Raw genomic sequence first — 6,850 nt, 5'->3', positions numbered from 1 at the left:
AGTCAATTATTATCCGCAATTTAGTTATATTTTTGCTTATTTTGGTAGTACTGTCGTTTTACGTACATGGCGCATGCTTTGTTTATTTGTTGTTATATCTTGGCAGTTTTCTACGTGCTAGGTTAGTTTCGTTATCGTTGCCGTGCTGTTAACCATCGGTGCTCCACTGACTATCTGCACCAATGAAGAGCAACCAACGTTCGTTGATCCGTTTTTTGTGGTCGGAAGGCGTATCAAGGGCCGAAATTCATCGAAGACTTCCGGTACAGTACGGGAACTGTGTTTTGCCACAACGGAGTGTCTACAAATGCATTGAAAAATTCCGAAATGGTCGCACGGTGAAGGAGCCAGACGACCGTTTACCGCCACAAATGAAGAAACCATTGAGCGTTCACTTGAAATGATTCTCTTAGACAGACGATTAACTATTGACGAAGTGGCACATCGTCTGCAAATTAGTCACGGTTCTGCCTACGAAAACATCCATAACACACTTGGGTTTCATAAAGTTTGTGCAAGATGGGTCCCAAAACAACTCACATAGTTGCCTAAACAAACGCGCTTGGACATCAGCAATAAACATTTGGATTGCTATGGTAACGAACGGGACAACTTCTTAGACGGGATCATTACTGGTGACGAAACATGGATCCATCATTACGAGCAGGAGAGTAAATGGCTAAGTATGGAATGGAAACATCCAAATTCGCCGTGCAAGAAAAAGTTCAAGACCCAACCGTCTGCAGGAAAACTGATGCTTACGGTTTTTTTGGGACGCACAAGGTGCAGTACTGGAGCATTATGGTGAAAGGGGCACAACGATGAACAGTGCACGTTACAGAGAGATGCTTACTGCCAGGCTAAAGCCTGCAATTCGAAGCAAACCCCGAGGATTGCTGTCAAAAGGTGTTGTGTTGTTGCACGACAATGCCCGTCCGCATACTGCTGCCCACACTGCTGAAACGCTCCAGAAGCTCAAATTTGAAGTACTGGATAATCCTACATATAGTCCCGATATTGCCCTACTATCACTTGTTTGGTCCACTCAAACAGGCATTAACGCCCGTCGACTTGCCTCGGACGAAGCAGTGAATGAAGCGCTGCATTCCTGGCTCGCAGCTCAACCCAGAACCTTCTTTCATGAGGGCATCAGGATGCTTGTACAACGATGGACCAAGTGCGTTGAAACGCAAGGAGACTATGTCGAAAAATGATGTTCTTGTAAGTTTTCTATCTGATCACAATAAAATTTTATAACTACTCTGCGGATAATAATTGACTTACCCTCATACTTGAGCCAAGCTTGCAACAGTATTTTGCAAAATATGGGCAAATTGGGTCGTGATGGGGTCAAGAAGATCCATAACAGAGGTGGTCCTGATATATCGGGACGCATAGCAATCCTTCCATCATCAGAATTCTGTCACATCTTCAACAGCATGTAACGGAGTATTTCTGCAGTGCATACTTAGAAGCTGTGATTGAGTTGCATGTGTGGTTCAAATGGCTCTGAGTACTATGGGACTCAACATCTGACGTCATCAGTCCCCTAGAACTCAGAAGTACTTAAACGTAACTAACCTAAGGACATCACACACATCCATGCCCGAGGCAGGATTCGAACCTGCGACCATAGCAGTCACGCGTTTCCGGACTGAAGCGCCTAGAACCGCATGGCCACCACGGCCGGCAAGTTGCATGTGTCTGAGGGCACATTTCAGTAGAGAGAGTGATTACGGTACTAAGAAAAATATTTTGTAAAAAGACAAAGAAAAAAATTATATGCTGTAACTTAATCTTGAATTACTCTACAGTGTATTATGTGCGTATTTACAAGCTTGATAAAGAATCGACACTGTGTCTTCCTTCCGCATTGCTCAAGTTTAGTTGTTTCTGTTTACAAATTTATACGATTTACATCGTCTCAATTTTACTGTTTCTGTTGTACGTGCACAATGTTCATTCTTATTTGTTTGTGTCAAAACAAATGAATATTTGTTTTGAGTCAGTTTTACCTTAATTATTCTTTTAGTACAGATATTTTAAGAGTTACGCCGTTGCTTACTTGGCAGATTGTCTTAAATCAAATTGCTAATTAATTTTTGTTCAGAATGTGTCTTCGTCTATCCTGTGTTAACATTTCTGTGCACTATTAGTATGTAACATTTGCTCACCCGGTTAGCCGTGCGGTCTAACGCACGGCTTTCCGGGTGGGAAGGCGTGCTGGTCTCCGGCACGAATCCGCCCGGCGGACTTGTGTCGAGGTTCGGTGAACCGGCCAGTATGTGGGTGGTTTTTAAGGCGGTTTTCCACCTGCCTCGGAGAACGCGCGTTGGTTCCCCTTATTTCGCCTCAGTTACACTATGTCGCCGATCGCTGCGCAAACACTTTCCCCATGCATGCGTACACCATAATTACCCTACCACGCAAACATTGGAGTTACACTCGTCTGGTGTGAGACGTTCACGGAGGAGGAAGGGGGGGGGGGGGGGAGGCAGAGGAGGTCCACTGAGGGCCGAACAGCACAGTAACCCTGGGTTCTGTGTGGGGCGCCGGTGGCGTGAGTGGACTGCTGACTGATGTAGCCTGGGGGGGGGGGGGGGGGGGGGGGCTATGGGGGGCACTGAGGGCTACGGCGGGGATGAAGCCTCTCCATCGTTTCTAAGTCCCCAGTTTCATACAATACGATACAATATAATATTTGCAGTCACATATTGTAACAACCAGTGCAAGACAAGAATGTATCTCTGCTTATCATTGGTTATTATTGTACCATAACGCATTATATAAATATGCAAATGATCTCATCTGTGTGAGGGGAGACAGGCTGGTTGTTGCCGCGTGTAATGAAATGTTTTCTATTCGGACTTGTGAAACGAACGTTACAAAGCGATTTGCAGCTCATTACTTTCGTGACTCACTTCGTGTAACATGTCTTACGTCACTTGGTTCTCACTCTCTCATTACGATTACTGCTACTGCATTGTCTACTGTGATGAGTTTTCACACGTACTTCATTGTTTCACTCCGCATTCATCTTCACATACATTCGCACACTCACACATAACTAACTTCTTGTCAGTAACACCTTTCTGGTACCTATCGCCGAACGTATGCCTATTTTCCTCTATTTATAGGGACGTGCAGTTGCATCATTCCCATAATACCATTATCCCTAAATAAAATGACTAAATGCTTAGCTGCCCTTAGGTTAACCAATGTAATATGCATATTACAAACATTTTTAGCACAGTAGCCTGTGAAGTGTTACTTCTTATACTCATGAAATATTACCGATGAGTCCTCCACTAATAAAATTACACTTATTCCTTTAAAACTTATATTAGTGAATTCACGAGTTGATCTTTCTGTTGTAGCTTATATTTCCTGACATGTCATGTTCTTCATGACTAAACTTACCTTCTGATGACGTTATTCCATTCATTAAATCACTTGCCTTACAACATGTAACACGTGTTGTCGTGTTCATAATGATTAGTGACCCCTTTCTCCAGCCTAGTTACATTTGTTGTCTATAAAGCTTTTGCAAGTATTTCTATATGGTGTAGATTTTGTTAGTTTGTAGCACAGTGTAGTTCGAATTTCGTGTGAAATAGTTCGTTTGTAGTTAATCACATCTTGTACTTAGTAAATTTCTTTAGTTATTTAAGTGTATGTTTATTATTTACATACTTCTCCTTTTCTTCTCTCTGTATTTTTTCTTATTTTTAAACTTAAAACCAATATTTACTGCTGTACATTTCTTAGATCCTCTTTCTCTTGGCATATTAACCTCTTTGCTTGGCCTTTGAGTGCTGTGTCTCATCAGCTGTTGATACTAGCTTACTAATTTTTTATGGGCTTGTGCGGATACACTCCGCATATTTTTCCTGTACTAGGATATCCCTAGAGGTAGTAAACCAGGTGTGGAACATTGATTACGACATACAGTCCAGAATATAATAACTATCATTTATGATCTAGTTTCTTATGCTTGCTTAAAAAAATGGTTCAAATGGCTCTGAGCACTATGGGACTCAACTGCTGAGGTCATTAGTCCCCTAGAACTTAGAACTAGTTAAACCTAACTAACCTAAGGACATCACAAACATCCATGCCCGAGGCAGGATTCGAACCTGCGACCGTAGCGGTCCTGCGGTTCCAGACTGCAGCGCCTTTAACCGCACGGCCACTTCGGCCGGCTGCTTGCTTAATATAGGGTGTTTGTGCAAGAGTAGTTCCCGACCTATGTGGGAGGTGCACACACTTCCTAACCTTTCAGTGTACACTTCCTTCCTAGTTGTGGCTTTTTCACTGAGATTTACCAATGCTTGTCTGATCTCTTCTTCAATTTCAGACTTGTGAAAAATTAGTTCCGTTGGCAAGAAACCAATTGAATTATGTGGTAAATTATTAAGTGTTATGAATCACAGTAATAAGCAATGATTTGCAGTCTAGCACCACACTTTATTTAACAGCCATAGAATATACATATAACAAAGAGTTTACAACATGTTATGTCTTACAAAGAGTATCATTAATCAGATGTAAATGTCCGGACCATTTCAATTACTCCCTACCCTGGTCAACCTCCAGGGGGGTGACCACCTGAACTGGTCATGCTACCTGCTGTCCTTCTAGTGTGCACATTATTATCGTCCTTATTTTATTGTCTCTTCCCTGTACACATCTTTCTATTTTACCTTTCTTCCACAAGCGTCTTGGTCACCATCTTCTTGAATCAAAGCCAGATCACCAGGTTGGAAGTCAATATACCTTTCAGATGCGCCTCTAACTTCGTGGAAGCACCTGAGCTCCATGAGATACTCCTTGGTCCATCTTTCCCAGTGGGCACATTTAGCAGGCCTTCAACAACCAGAAACCGTGTTGGTGTCAGACGTTCTGCATCGTCTCATGGAGAGATTGGCCTTGAGTTCACTGCAGCTTCGATCTTGAACAAGGTGGTCCAGAGTTGGTCTGCAGTTAGACTTGATCGTCCCAACACTTTCCATAAGCATCGCTTGACAGTGACCACCATCCTCTACCATCATCCTCCCCACCAAGACGCCCGTGGTGCAATCATCTTCCAAGTGATTCCGTTTTTGGCGACGAAGCTGTGAGTCTCTCAGGTTGTTAGTGAGCTCCATAGTTCCGATAATTCTTTGTTAGCGGCGTGAAAGGGTTTACATTGTCGGTGTAGATGGTGTGCAGCAATCCACGTCTACTAGCAAATCTCAGTAAGGCCATTAAAAATCGTACTGGAGCAGAGCTCCAAATGTACTGCACGTGTCGTTGCGCAAATGAAGAGTGTTATAAAGGTCTTTTCCATGGTCATGCCTGTCTTGATGTAAAGAGGGACAGCAAACTTACGCCGGTGATAGTAAAGGCTTAGTTGGCCTCATTCGATCTGTGGCTGGGGAAACTGCAATTTGTTGTCCTCTCGAAGTCTTCATGATCTTGCGTGGAAAATATGTATGCAGTATTTTTTTAATGGTTTGATGGCCTTTAAGTACCCAAAATTCTCGCCGAAGTTTGGACAACACAATTCGGACACCAAGATGACTAAGATCAATATGTGTTTGAAATATCAGGAGTCTCGTGAAGCGATGTGAACCATCTATAAGTAATGGATATCGTTCCTCACTGATGGAGTCTGCAAACTGTAGTCTGCCTCCCAGATGAGTCCGTCTTCAGAGAATGAATGAAAGCGTCCAATTTTAGAGCCTTGCAGAATCGGTTTACCGCTCCGGATTGCGTGGAATTCCCGCGTGAAGCACTGATGTTGGGCTGTTTTGATCCGGTAAAGTGCGTGCATCTGCGAGCTCGATTGCTGTCCAGTAAGTTTATCTTTGTGGCGAGTTTTACATATGAATCGAACGACACAGCCGGTTGTGCGAATTAATCCCCAGTAGGAACTGAATTTGGCCAACGGCCTTGCCGCAGCGGTGACACCGGTTCCCGTCAGATCACCGAAGTTAAGCACTGTCGGGCTGGGCTAGTACTTGGATGGGTGACCATCCGGTCTGCCGAGCGCTGTTGGCAAGGCGGGTGCACTCAGCCTTTGTGAGGCAAACTGAGGAGCTACTCGACTGAGAAGTAGAGGCTCCGGTCTCGGAAACTGGCATACGGCCGGGAGAGCGGTGTGCTGACCACAGGGCCCTCCATATCCGCATCCAGTGACACCTATGGGCTGAGGGTGACACGGCGGCCGGTCGGTACCGTTGGGCCTTCATGGCCTGTTGGGGAGGAGTTTAGTTTTAGTTTTTAGGAACTGAATTTGGAAATGTCTCTAATACTGGGGGGTATAGCAACTGCTGTCACGTGTTTCACGTTCTTTCTTTCTTCCGGGAGGTCACGGCACGTACTTAGAGTACCAGATGGCCGACATTCTTCTGGGTGTGCAAGGCATGGCGGTCCTTCCCCCCAAACACGCGCAGATTGAATTTTATTGGCAAGAAGTCCCCGTGTTAGGTGAGCCGCTGGGTTATCATTTCCAGGAAACGTCCTCCACTGACTAGGGGACTTTTGCGCCACTCTGCTACAGATAAAAGACTTCCATCGACTCGCACCACTGCGTATCCAGCGTAATGTCACTGCAGCGTCCCTCCACAGCATTACATTAGAAAAAAAAAAAGTGCACCTATAAGTTCGAGACCTGATAGTGTTATCCTTTTAACAGGTGCAAGTCTTTTCTGAGCTGTGTGTACTTCCATCTTTCCACGGCTCGTTCCCTGACAGTCGTGTGGAGCCAACAGCTTTGGTAATCGACAGCGTTTGGGCGCAATCGGGCTGTCTTTTATTGCTTCGCTTCTATTTCGTTTTTCCGCGGTTCTTCGGGGTTGGTCTTTTA

General features: G+C 44.5%; 1 pseudogene; it reads left to right on the top strand.

Moving 5' to 3' along the window:
• The first annotated feature begins 5,924 nt into the window (after positions 1-5,924).
• On the top strand, positions 5,925-6,042 carry LOC124551572 (annotated as a pseudogene).
• The last annotated feature ends 808 nt before the right edge of the window (positions 6,043-6,850 follow it).

This window comes from Schistocerca americana, chromosome 9, assembly GCF_021461395.2.
Source record: "Schistocerca americana isolate TAMUIC-IGC-003095 chromosome 9, iqSchAmer2.1, whole genome shotgun sequence".
Classification (NCBI taxonomy): Eukaryota; Metazoa; Arthropoda; class Insecta; order Orthoptera; family Acrididae; genus Schistocerca; species Schistocerca americana.
This window is presented reverse-complemented; position numbering and strand designations above follow the sequence as displayed.